The following is a 14,497-nucleotide window of genomic DNA, read 5'->3' on the forward strand; positions in this document are numbered from 1 at the left end:
CTCCAGACACTGAAAAGCAGCTTTGAAAGGACAGAGACTCGCTTATGTGGCCTGAGCGATGCCCCCCATAAAGGATTACTCTCCCGTCTCCCAGGTTTCCATTCCTCCCTCCTCCTCCTCCTCCTCCTCCTCCTCCCCCCTGTCAGCGAACACAACAGTTAAGTATAACATTTCACACTAACAGAAATTAGGAGCGCGGAGAAAAGTAAACACGGGAGGACTTTGGGAAGCCGGCTATTTTGGAAAAGAAATCCTGTGTTTGTATTAATATTCCACCTCTGGGAAAACTTCTGTCACTGACAATTTAAAGGGAGCGCAGCCAACATTATGTCAATTTGCCGTTACGGCGGTATTTATGACTTTATTGAATTAGGGGGCAGAGAGTCTGCGGTGGGTCGAGAGGAGAGAGGAAGAAAAAAACAAAAAAAAAGACGGGAACTTATTTTTGTTTCAAATGTGTTTCCGTCCACATATGGTCCTTGTTTTGGCCTATATACCGAGGATCTCAGAGGTGACCCATGACCCGGCTCCTCAGACTAACATGATTTTGGCTGTCTCACTTTGAGCTCGATTCGACCCCCGAAGTCCCCCCGAAGTTCAAGGGTCACCTCCAGGGAGCAGCAAATTAACCCAATGTGTCAAACCTGGCATGACACCATGTTCAGCCGAGCTCTGTTGTTTAAATATTCTCTCCCGTTTCCACTCGCATGCATTTGATGTTAAGCCGCCTCTTGTCCGGTTTCTTTTTTTTTTTGTGGGTTATTTTAAATTCTACCTCTCTTCAAACTTTATGGTGTGTGACTAATTCCCCCCCCCCCCCTTAAACCTCCCTCATCCCTTTTCTCTGCTGTAATCCCACCCTCTACATGGCAATCACTTCTCCCCTATTCTCTCTCTCTGTCTCTTTTTTTTTCCTTCTCTGACATCTTCTTCCTTCTGATCTTCCCTCTGTAGCTCTCTCTCTCTCTCTCCCCCATTTTTCTCCCTCGGCCCAAATCCTTCTCCTCTCTCTGTGTCTGTCCCTGCGGTTAAAGACGTTTCAGTTCAGCTGTCACAAATTATGTTCGCCTGCCCAGCTGTCAAAACAGGGGGGTGTCCCTTTCATTCCACCTCACATACTACGAAAGGAGATGGGAGGGAGGAGGGCTTTAACGCTCGTGTTTGGACACAAGCAATTATCTCTAATTATTGTTTTTCTTTTCAGTTTTCCTGTCCCGATGGAGGTCTGACGAGACGAACATGCAATAATCTGCTCCAGTCGTCCAGAATCAGCGGGCCTTCGGAGTCCGGGCTCAGTCCTGGGACTCCGTGGCTTTCATCTCAATGTGAGTCAGGAGTTGATTCAAACATGGAGTGATGGGAGAATTAACCCCTGGGACCCAGCTTTCAATGGGCTCAGCTAAGAGATTATATGTGTTGATGGCAGGCTTTTATATGCAGTGGGCTTTCAAAACTTCAGCTGTTAAATCAAGGCACAGGATCTTCACCTTTAGGTCTCCAGCATGTTACCCCCGAGTCTCCCTCCTGGCACCTCGCGTTTCATCTTTGTGCCCCGAAACTGTGCGTGAGGAGGAACATTTCCACCCCGAAGTGCCAGCGACACGGCCCGCAGCTTCACAGATTATATACCGTGCATGTTCAGAGCGGACGGACTCGCATCAGGACTGCCACTGGGAGTTTACGTTCAATGTGCAGCCGCAGATTCCCATGACTGTCGCCGAGCCTTTTGGGACTCAAGCTCCTTTTAGTGCATGAGAAGATATGTGAAATAGCGCTTGAAGAGTAAATGCACACAAACACGAGCGGAGGGAGGCGGGGGGGCGGGAACAGAAACACGCAGCTGAAATCAGACGATGTTGGATCATCCTCGCGATTGTAATTAATTTGAGTTTCGAGCTGACGTCTTTGGTGGTCCCCTCTAAGGCGAAGGGAGGGAAAGAAAGAAAAAAAAAAAAAAAAGCTGTCTGGCTGTCTTCGCCAAGTCATACAACATGTTGCATGCATCCTTTGGTTTCCCCATCCATGCCAAACCCAAAGGATGTTTTGGCAAAACAAAAAGCCACACGTCTCAGTTATGACTGACACGGAGGATGTCAAAGGGAGATGGAAAAACAAAAGAGGAGACAACAAGTGGGCTAAAGTAACTGTAGATAACACAGAACAGGAGACAAATAAACAAAAGAAACAGCAGCTGTAGTTTTAGATTTCACTTTCCTCTGATTCATAACAATATGGCGTCTGACTGAGCCTCCTTTTAGCCTGGCCTCTGTCACATGTTGCCCCCCCTGCTATCCTGGAAACGCTCCCTGCTGTGACTGTTTATACTTTATAAAAAGGCCCGATCACGCCAGCGTTTACAACAACGCAATCTCACGGCAAACAGTGTCAGATTAACTTTGCATCGTATAGCAAACCGTCTTGACCACAAGTGTATCGCCGCTGGAGTGCACCGGGGCGCCGCTCCACCAGGAGGAGGTGAGCGAATCAAGTGTCCACAGTTGGAGAAAACAAAAGAAAAAAAACATGGTCAAACAGATCCAAGGTTTGCTGATTTTTTTTCATGAAGTCAACTCATGTTTGGGTGACACGCAAGAAAATGTTCCACCTTAAAAGACACTGGAAGACTTTGTGAAACTCGCAGTTAGCCATCACTAACAAGTAGCAATTAAAAGGCAGTTTGGAAAAGCTAATCCCTGCTAAAAGTCATTACTTTACAAGTATGAATGCAGTCATGGGTGACAGTAAAATGGTGGATACTTTTTTTTTGTTATGTTACAATCCCTCCGAAATGGTTCATTGTTGGTCTGATAACATTAGGAAAGTCAAGAACAGCCTCTCGATTAAATTATTTCATCCCCTTTCAAGTTAGCGGAAGGCTAAATCAGAAGTTAGCCGGCTCGGCTGATGGAAGTCTCCGGTGCACTTGCATTATTTTGTCCCCCTGATGAAGAAACTCTGAGGAGGATCTGTGTAATTATAAACTCTTACCTTTCCTAATACATCCACTGAAGCTTCTGTAGCCCCTCAGCTGTGCACTTTCAAGGTGCGGCGGCGGCGGCGACGACGTGTGCGGCATCTCGTTTCTGAACCACTGATGGTGATCAGTCAGTGTTTTGTTTACAGCGTCTTTTGCTGTCCCCGAGCAATTAAAAAAAAAAATCAGTTAAAAAGCACATTTAGAAGATTCTCAGGGCTCAAATTTGGAATTTTTGTGTCACATTTTCACTAAATGTTATGCCGCTTGCTAAGTGCTTATCAACCACTTGCCTCATGAATGTCATTTTGGCTCTGGGAGGACGACCCGAGGGGAGGATTTGAGGTCTCAATCCATCAAGCACATGGAAAGCTCATAACTCAATGAGGCAGAGCTGGCCTTAGTGGTTTTTCAGTGACATAGATGAGTTTTACAGAGGCGAAATTATTCCACACGAAAAGGAGCACAGGACTCTTACATGTGTGAATGCACTATAAATACTTACCTCGGTGGTCCGTGTAATGTACATTACATTTAGAGACTTATATTATAGGTTAATATGACCGAATATGGCATGAGGTTTTGGGTTTATCATGAGGATCGGCTTTAGATGTTGCCGTTAGATCACAAACGAGCTAACTTCAATGCTGTGTGTCTTGTTTTTCTGACACAGAAATGGGGGATTATAAGTTATAACAACACATTTCAGTGGTCCAAATGAGTGATTCTGAGCCAGCTGTGTCGTATAAATGTATGTGTTATGACTCACAGATATGATATGTTATATTTGCATGCACATTGACATACATACGCCTATATATCTGATCAGAAAATGTCTTTATTAGTAGGACACGTGATGATGTAGTGATTACTTGCAGGCATAGCGACGCTAGCAAGCCAGCAACATGCAAGCACTAGCCTAGCCCGTCATACTAGCTCCTCAAATGCCTTTCCCTTTATCTGGACAGGTAGCGCGCAACAGGCTTATTTGACCTTTTTTTTTTTTTTTTTGCTGAAATCAAGGTAATGAAAGATTGAGAGAGGAGAGAGTGAGAGATTTTCTGTGTTTTTTTTTGTTTTTTTTTTTGCCATGTGATCCATTAGGAATAAAAATTTGGATTATAGCGGCTTTAAAGCTCGAAACAAAAGTAAATAGAGCATTCTAATCTCATCATTACACCCCGCACACACGGTCATCCTCTAAGGTCATAGCTGACCCATGTGATGCCAGGCTTTGTGCTGCCCCTGTCTCCCTCCCTGCACCACCACCCCTCCCCCTCCATGCCCCTCTACCACCCCCCTCCGAATCTTCACATTGTCCCAAAGGTGGTACCTCTTGGCCGATGTCACATCATCCCCCCCCTCCCCTGCCTCGTCCTCCTCTAATTCCTTGCTCCTTCGGTCTGATCCACCCTTTTTTTTTGTGTCCCGAGTCTATAGTGGAGACATTACATGGCAAATCTCTATTGTCCGGCCCTGGGCTCCGCTTGTAATCTCTCTTGTCAAAGGGGAATATTCAGCGATTAGCCCCCCGCAAATTACAAGGGGTGATCAGTGTGTCTGTTCAGCCCTCATTAACTGCTAACAGGGCTTCATCAGAACCACCCACACTACCGGGACCTTCAACCTCTCACCCCTGACACCTGAAAACTTTCTCACGTCGGCTCCCCGAGCGCAGACTTCTCTCTGAATCAGACTTACTCCTCTTTTTGTGTCTTCCTCAGGCATCTGGGAGGGACGGGGTGATTAAAGAGCTGCAGCGGTGGTTTGAAAGAAGATAAAAAAAGATTTCCCTCCGGCGACGGGCATCAAAGTGGCATCATGAAGTAATGAGTGGGGTTGTCATCAGCCTGCCACACTGGTGGCCTCGCGAGGGGGGAAAGGTGTCATTCAGTGACACGACATGCTGTGTTATCGCAAGACCACCCATCTGTTGCATATGCTGGACAAACAGAAGAGTTGTTCTAGGTGTAATATCTATCAGATGGGGGGGTCAGCTGGCGGAGAGGGCACATCGGAACGGGGTCTTCTATGATGCTGGTCAACTGGTCATTTCTCCCGGCCCATTAACCACCTGGGATCGGTATGTTTTGTCAGCTTTTCCCCAGTTTTAGGTTTCGTTTGCTGTGCTTTGAAATCAAACACGCCCGCCGCTGCCGCCGCCCCCCACCCACACACACCCACACACACAGAAACAAAGCTTTCTCTGACAAATTCCTACAAATACATATGTGTGTGAGTGGATACTGACATCTGCACACATACAGACACATAAACACAACAGATATTAGAGACCATATTTAGGTTTTTGTCACTTTTTTGGTCAACAACTCACAGATGGGTTGTGACGATCCCGAGCAAATGAATCGTTGTGACTCCAAATCTCTTTCCATTTTTTTTCCAAATATTTTCTTATCAAGTGTCTCAACATCTGCAGGACGGTTTGGCGCAAAATGTTGCAAAGACGGAAAACAATTCTCCGACTTTTATTGTGTTCGTGGTTTTGAATGACACGTCTCTTCAGCTGACGCAGTGTTTTCTCAAATGGTGGTGTGCGGTGGTACTTCTGAGTCTTTACGTGAGAGAATGTGCAAAAGTGTGTGAGACCAAATTTAAACAATAACTCAACTAGTATATGTATTACTGAATAGAAGAGTTATTTGCCGTCGCGCTGTTTTGTCTGTAACACAGTGACATTCAAACCAAAGTGTTACATCCACAGTGTTGCGATGAATCTGCTGTGGATGCAACTATGTCACTCCATTTTTAATTCTTATATTCTTGAAAAGGTGGGTTATCATCATCTTATTCAGTCATAAATATCAAGTCTCTGGAGATCTTGTTAATGTAACGCATACACATTTCTTTGTTAATATCCTCTTTCGATGTGTGATAACTTGGGTTTTAAATTTTGCACATGCAAACAAAAAGGTAGCCGAGTATTTTCTTTTCTCTCCAATTCTTATATGCTAACAGTTTTCTAAGCTACATTTTACAGTCAGGTAAAGGCCAGAAATGGCTGCGAACCACTGAGCTGTTGGTTGGATTGCCATGACATTTTGTACAGAAATGTACACTCTGCTCAGGGTGTTTCATAAGAGCACAGGTGAAAGCCTTGCTGTGACTGATTACAGTGTCAGAGAGCTGCAGGACTCTTGGCTTATCAAATGTGCACTGTGTAATTTCTGCCTCGATGGGTCTCTTTATCAAAACAAAACAAAAGATTTAAATAATGTGGGATCGTGGGAGTAACACAGACAGAAGTGTTCGCGGATGAGGTAATGTTATAAATCTGATTTATGTTGTGTTCGCCAACTTCCTCGCCCATCGTCAGACTCTTTTGCGGTAGATGACCAGATGAAACGCACCATTACCTTTTGATTTGATTGTTGGAATCATTTTGGATGATCTAAGTACACGACTCAACAAAAAATATGAAAAATATCCAGTTGTTTTTAGACATTTTCATGCAGAAATGTGTAACAACAATCTTCGCATCACCAAATCTAACTTTTCATCTCTCTGAATAAGCAGCCATCGATGTAACCTGCAAGTTTCCTGGTGGAAGAAACTCTTTTTAATGACACATTAAACAAAATTTAGTTTGGAACAAGCGGGCACAGAAAATGCAGCACACGAGATTTTGTTCCACACCGTGAACTTTCCCTTTCCAAATAAAAAGAAACACACGAGGACAAATGTGGAAAAATCAAGAGTTCATGAGGTTAACTTACACTGTGATAGACTCTGATCGCGTTATGAGCCCACATCCTCTGAACCCACATGTGAAGACCTTTTTTTTTGTGCTTCTGCCAGCTGAATTGAAGACTGTGGACAGATTTAAGTGATAAGTGCAGAAATCCTCCAGGATGAAAGAGGAGCCAGTTGCCACTTTCCCTTCCAAGAAGCTGCATCAGCTGCAACATCTTAGGATTCACCTTTCAGCCTGTCGCAGGAATCACTGCTCAGCGCTCCAGTATGATAAGACGTGAAAAATACAAAGGAAACCGATACTCTTCAGAGTTCTCATGGTGTCCAGACTTGCATGAGGAAATGAAGAGTTATATTCCCAAATGCTGAATACCAATTTTTGAAAAAAAAAAAGAAAAAAAGAAAAAAAAAGTTGATCATTATCAGATGTAGAGGAGACAGTCTGTTAAGTTTGAACACATTTTTCTCACGGTCCTTTTTGAAAAAAACACCCTGTTCAGCTTTGAGTCATGCGGATTATTTAGCAAGAAAAGTGTCACTTCGGCACCAAAAAGCAACTTTAATGCACAAACGTTACAATAATAGAATGAGTCCAGCAGTTCAGCTGAGGTGTCGGCAGCGAGCGCAGCATTGTTTGCATGTAAATCTGCCATTAACAACTGTAACATTTCATCATACTTGCTGAAGATATTCATTAGGCTGTCAGCACGTGTGAGGCCTTTAATCCCCGCTGCTTTATTATCTAATTGTCTAAGAAGGCCTCTCAGCATGTCCCTTTAATTATGGCTTTCTTTGTAGTGATGTGTTCAAAGTAGCAGTGCAGATTAAGCTGTAGGGGGAAGAGGAAATGACTGTTTACCAACATGATAAGCATTAATAAAATCCCTTGATTTATTTCAGACTGTGTGGGATTTAGAGCTATTGTAATGACATTTGATTTAGTGGGGGGTTTTAAGATTAATTTCACTATTAGAAACACTAGTAATATTCTTTTTGATGCAAGCCTCATTGAACAACAAGATATTCTGTTCAATGGACCCATATTATGTTCATTTTCAGGATCATACACTTTATTTCAGGTGTCTACTACAAAGTGTTTACATGCTTTAATGTCCACTGCAAGGCAAAATGTGTCGTATCATATCACGTTCACCTTACATGTTGACGACATGACTGTCATATCAGGAGGTGGAGGCGATGGTTGGTGGAGTTTCGGGGGAGGAGGCTGCCAAGCCAGCGACCACAGTTCAAGTCTGCGTTTCAACATCTGCGAGAGCTTCTGACGGGTGCTGGCATTTCAACATCTGTGAATGTGACACCGCCGGATTTTGTTTAAAGGAGACCTCGAGAAGATTATCAGACTTTTTTCTGCGGACAAAATAGTCGCCACAGCTTTTGTCAAAACTGGTATTTTAAGCCAAATTGTGATCTTTTTTATCATGAACCCAAAGAAAGGTAAAGTTGCAACTTAAAGAAGTGTAAAGTTTTACAATATCTGTGTTTTTTTTCATGGTCCTGACAGTTTAGTTTCATTTTATGTGTGTTTTCTGGGTTTTGTGGTGTTTATTGCCATTTTTTCAGTTTCCTGTTCACCCTCCTGTTGTTCTGTGCACCTCACCAGCCTGATTTGGCCTCCACACCTGTCCTGAATCTGATTAATCAGCCCGGCCCTGTTACCTGTCTGCTTTCCCTCCTTCCTGTGTTTCTTTGCCGTCACCTGTGTTTTCTCCGCCTCACTCCACCTGCACCTCATCCCCTCGTTAGTTTAGTGTGTATTTTAGTCCAGTCTTTTGCTCAGTCATTGTCGAGACATGTTCACGTTGCCCAGCCTCTGTTGTCCTGTTTGCCTGCACCTGGTGTGTTCTGCCGTGGTCCGATTAAACCTCATCCTCAGCAGCCCGTCTCACCCGTTTGCGTCCGTCTTCCCTGCTCCAGCACAACAGGTTTGCAAAAGCGTACATCACTAACATTTATCGCTGCAGTACCTGTATTCATCTTCTGTCTGAATGCTCCATTTTTTTGGGCCTGTCTCTTTAAGGCCCCCCTCCTGGGAAAAAAGTCTGCTCTGATTGGTCAGCTCCTACAGGCCTGAGCAGACACATCATCACCTGCTTTCATAATCAAAACCAAACACACAAAGCTCTTTAGCACCAGACTCGACTCAAGTCTGACATGCATCTGATGACATTTGTTGTACGTTGTATTTCACATTGTATCATATGACTGTGATTATTGCTGCTTTTACACAATTAGCCGTCTCTCCACATGGCGAGCAGAAATGAATGTGTTGTGATTTAACACGCTTTCACTGTCCTCGTTGGGAGACACGCGACCCTGTTCTGTTCTGTTCTGTTGCTCGACAACACGTGCCGCTTGTTTCCGCTGTTTGACGGGTTTCTGGATGGTCTGGCTTGGAGTTCTTGGCACGATGGCAGCTGATGCTTCTGTCGGGAAGATGTTTTCATTGATGATGAAGAAATGCTGAGTTAATGTGTTGCAAGTACTGTAAACCCACTGCTGAGCATCATAGTCTATAAAATCATTTTATGTTTGCAACATGGCTGTCCTGTGGAAACCATGATCCACTTTTAACTCTCTCCGGTGACTGGTTGGTTCTCTTGCCATGACAGGACTGATCTTGGAAAGAATGTTTTTAATATTAGTGCCACAGTCTCTTGGAATCTCTCTCAATGTGACCAACAACAGATATTCTCTCACTTAAAGGTCCCATATTATACTGTTTTTCATCAAGTTTTTATACTTAAGCCACAAAAAGTTGAGTTTCTTCATGCTTTATTCTATTGCAATATTTGAGGTGGTTTATACTGGACATTAGGGGTTTTAAAACATGTAATTCCAAAGAATCTAGAAACCAAAGCTGTCAGATAAATGTAGTAGAGTAGTCGTGAGATGCCCAACAGCTCCCTTTCATACTCCAACCACCTAAATACACCAGACTTTTCCAGTTCCACGCATTATTCATTGAAAAACTGATGAAAATGTAGCAAAACTTCCTATTTCTTGATGTTAAAGAAAGTGAAAACAAAATGTATGGATCTGCACCAAAAGTTAATTGGCTCTATTCTGGACCAGGACTAACCCTAACCCTCCATCCAAGTTTCGTGGAAGTCTGATCAGTAGTTTTTGTGTAATGCAGCAGACAAACCAGCCAATAAGAGGGACGCAGGTGTAAACATAACCTCCTCGATGTAAAGCAGAAGTACCACAAATTTCTACTCAAGGAAATGTACTTGGTTACATTCCACCAGTGTGGAAACCAATGCTCAGTGTCCTGACGATTCATTGACAAGAACTAGACAAGCTAATCCCGCTAAATTACCCTCTGAAACACATCAGACGTCCTGAAAAACTTCACAGTTGATCATCAACAGGCACGGAAACATCTTCCTCTACGTTGTTTGTCGCACTGCAGAGTATATGACATCACATTTTGCCCGTCACAAAGCACGTTGTGCACAAAACATTTGAACAACAGCTTCTGAAGTGGAAGAATTTACAACCAGCCGTCTGATTTACACAGAGAAACACTTGGCCATAATCGAGTTGCATCTGGAGTTTCTCAAAAATGGTTTGCACTCACCGAGCATCACTCTCTGCGCCATGGCTATAGATCATTTTCAGTCCCGTGAGAGAAAGTCTGTCTGGGTGTTTAGGCACCTTCTTTGATGGTGAATTTGACCTGTATTTAACCCGCTACACAACAGATTCATCAACAGGGCATTTTATACCTGGTGACGGCATGAATTTAGGAGCAACAGAAGCAGCACTTTGGGTAAAATAGTCAAACTGACCTTTTTATAAAATCAGCACCAACACTGTACAACAAACGACTGCACCAGAACTGTAATGTTCAAGTTCATAAAAACGTTATGCAGACCTGTAACAATAGAGCAAAGTGCTGAAAAGAGAACGTCACCTTTTCACCAACTTACTGCCATCATAAGTCCCATTTCCTATAATGGAAATGGGGGGGAAAAAAAAAAAAAAATTAGCAATATCCATCTTCACATGTGTGCGGTCGGGTTAAAAGATGATTGCAACATGTTGGCTCTCCCTGCCCATGAGAACTGTAGTGCGCAGAAGACCACACTTGAAGCCCCCCGACCGAAAAATCTCCGCTCGGCTCCATATCGATTATTTCCATAAAATGATACCATGAAGCTAATTGTGCTCCTGTACTTCAGATCAGATTGGCGAGCGCATGAAAGTCAATAAAATGTGGTATTTGTGGGCTTGAGGATAAATCCACTTCAACCTAAATGATCTAACAGCCCCCTCACTTATTAACTCGACTGTGTGTGCGGCGTTTTTTTTCCTTTTTTTGGGACCCCGAAAATTTTTCAGCGCGATTCGTGTGAACATTGCAAAACCTTCTGGCTGAGAAATGATCGATATTACCCCCATAGCAAGGGCGCGTGAGAGTCTCTTTAAGCCAAATGTGTGCAGAGTAATGGTTATGGCGCGGCACAAGTAGTTAATGCTCACTCCACTGAGCGCTGATAAAAGTAGATAAAAGTGTCGATTACTAGAAGTATTATTGGAAAAGGCAGCATGCAGGCGTGAGTGGGTAAAAAAAGATAAAAGTTCTAATCGCGAAGAACCATTATCCGTTTGATTAATGGTCCTTCACGAACTCATAGAAGACTTTTATGACATCCTTTTCGCTGGAGTGAAGTCAGCGTCGGTGTGCAGGGGGAGCCAGCTGTGCAGCGTGTCGCTCTGATGAAGATATTGCTCGGTAAACAGTTCCAGCCTCCTCCTTGGAGCTCGAGATTGTTGCAGTTAAAATGGCACAGAGAATGCGAGCGCCCCAGCTGAGAGCCACTGCTATCAGATGTAGGGCGCAAACCGCAAGAGTGTGGGACCATGTGGGGCGGACCACCCATGAGTGCGCCTTCGCCCCCCCATTTTCCCCCGGCTGCAGCTGGAAGAGACACAATGCTGGAGCATGGGAACCGAGCGCCAGGCATCAGCCGAGGAGCCGGTCCCTTAAACCGGGGATATTTTTGGGTTTAGCAAATGAGGACGGTCTCACTCGACCTTCGGTGCATGCTCAGGTTTTTCAGGGGCTGCACTGCATCTCGCTAATGCAGCTCTGAGCCTTTATTTGTTTAAGAAACGTCCTCTGAGAGCTTCAGACATGTGCAGTTGAAAGTGATGCAGCCTGGGAGCCCCAATGGGAGGTGTATTTTTAGAGTTTTGTCGGTGTTGACACAAGGATCAATGTCCGAGTTAAAGGAGAGAATTGGGCCTTAATTCTTTAATTTAAGCAGAGTTTAATCAGATGACATTTAAAGGTCCAAATTGTGAGAAAGTTGATTTTTTGAGTCTCATTACGGGTCAGCCTCCATCCCAAAACATCAGAATTGGATGACAATGGAACAAGACTCAAAAATCACCTTTCTTACAATTTGGACCCTTTATTTAAATTGTCAAATCAAATAAGGTTATAAAAATAAAATATGTATTTCAGATCTGGACGTTCTGGCATCAAATCTCCTAAAACAGAACGGTTTAAAGAGTAAGTTATTTCAAAATAAAAGGATATATCATCGACCAATCACATTCCCACTTGACAGCCTTCGCCATTCATCAGGTTTGGATCCTCGAGTCCGTCATCCCTCACCCCTCTGTCACTTTCAACACTGTTTGAAAAATGAAAAAGACTTCTGTTAAAAACGTTGAAACCCAAAGCCGGAGCGTTGGGCTGTGATGTTTAGGTTAAGTAACCCCCTGGGTTAATAAACTAAACAAAGGTAAACCGTGCAGAATGGCCGCAATGAAAGCCAGGCTAAGTAAACGAAGCAGAGTTTACAAGATACAAGGGGCTGGGGCTGCATGCGTGAAACTTTAATGTGAAACAGGTGATGAATGTGTTTTAACTCTAATAAAGAGGCTCCGAGGGAGAATCCCGGTGAGGAGAAGATTACTGGAGCAACCCCGCGTGCATGGATGTTAAACTTTAATGCACTTGCAGCCTATCTGCATGAACTGTTGTGACTGATGTTAATAGCGCTAGCCTGTAGATGCTATCAGCACCATATCATTCGATCAAACATCACGGCTTTGGCATAAGTCCGGGTGGATTACGTTATGATAGGTCGCCCAAATTGTTCGCCAAGTCCACGCCAGGTACTTAAAGCGTGAAGTTTGAACCGACTAAACACAAATTCTGGCAGCAACCCTCAAATAAAAAAGCCTGCAGCTCACTGTTTTCACCCCCGCTTGATTTATATCTTATCTGAGAGATTATCCGTGGAGTCTTCTGAGAGTTTGTCTTCACTTTTAGGTGAGTTATTGGGCTCAGGTTTTTTTTTTTGTTTTTTTTTTCCGTTTCGAGCCGGGGGAACAAACACCGCGCATGGAGCAACTCCAGAGAAAATATGAACCCCAAGAACAACAAAAGGGTTCTTTTTAACTTCTTCAAACCACATCTCCCTATAAAAGCTGAACAAACATACCCTGCCACTTGCGAGCGGCTGCTGTCCAGCGTGTTTCACAGAAAAACGGGCTCGCTTTCAAAAGGGGCAGGCGGGGGGCTTATGGGACTAATGAAAACTTCACCTTTACTGAAATAATAAAAAGCACACCACCCAAACACTGGCGATTTGTTCCTCTCTGCAGTGCTTTTTTTCTCGGGGCCTCGGCTCGTCGTTCGAGCAGCTACGAGCACATTAAAAGCTCCTTATTTTTTGCTTACGTTTCGTGGCCAGGTGGTTCTTTTAGGGGAATAATGTTATGCAGATTTAAAAAGATGTCGAATTCCCTGTGAGCTCAAATAAACCGCACTGTTGTTGGGTGTCTATGACAAGACCTGATGGGGAATGGACTGAAGACCCGTGACAAAAGCGGGGACATGCACCCCCCCACCCCCGAGCTCCTCCTGGGGGAAGACAAAGCGGGTTTAGCGGCGGTATGAAAAAGAGCGGCCTGTGAATGGTTACTGTTCAATTTGTATTTGGTTCCCCGCTGGTCGCAGAGCTGAGATCAGAGCCAAAAGTGAAAACACATGGCGAGGGTCAGCAGGATCAGAGGACCACCACACACACAGCAGAGAGAAGGAAAAAGGCAATGGGAACTTGTGTGAAGAAATGGATTGAATAAACAGAGTCTGCAATCGCCTGCACCCTATTATCCTATAATTTACACTGCATGGGAGCTTGGAAACGCAGGCTGTTAAAGGCGGCCATTGGGTTTTCCACCAAAAAGTGGCATTCCGCGCCTCACGCCAATCAAAAAGCCCGGCATTATAGTCGGAGACAAGTTTTGAATTCTTTCAGACCTAATGTGTTTGTTTTAAATATCCAAGGGAAATGATTACATCAGGGGCAAGCAATGTCTTCAGACACAGCGGGCCCTTTCAAGCTTCCAGCAGCAAAACATACATTTAATTACATAATAACTTTGAAAATTGTATTTGTACAATCAATAGTGAGGATTAAATGTGGAAGTATGAGATTGGGCTAAAAAAAAAAACCCATGACAAAACAAACTTCAGAGGGAGGAAAGGCCAAGAAAACAACTAGAGATGAAGAATTAGGCCTCCAGTTTGGCGCGGAGAGCTCAGCATCAGCTTTCCCCCCTCGGTCCTGATGAATGTCAGCTCACTTCTTCCACCTCGCTTTAATTACCGCTCCGTGCACTCCGTCCCCTCCGATCCAGCAGCGGAGCGAGCGCCAGTGAGCTCAACGGTAGTGAAAACATTTCTCGAAGCTCTTGAAAGATGTCCCGTATACTTCCAGAGGGATCCTGCTGCCAATTATTTCTGCACATCAAAGACTTTTTTTTTTT

The sequence above is a fragment of the Acanthopagrus latus genome, chromosome 12, assembly GCF_904848185.1.
Source record: "Acanthopagrus latus isolate v.2019 chromosome 12, fAcaLat1.1, whole genome shotgun sequence".
NCBI lineage: Eukaryota > Metazoa > Chordata > Actinopteri > Spariformes > Sparidae > Acanthopagrus > Acanthopagrus latus.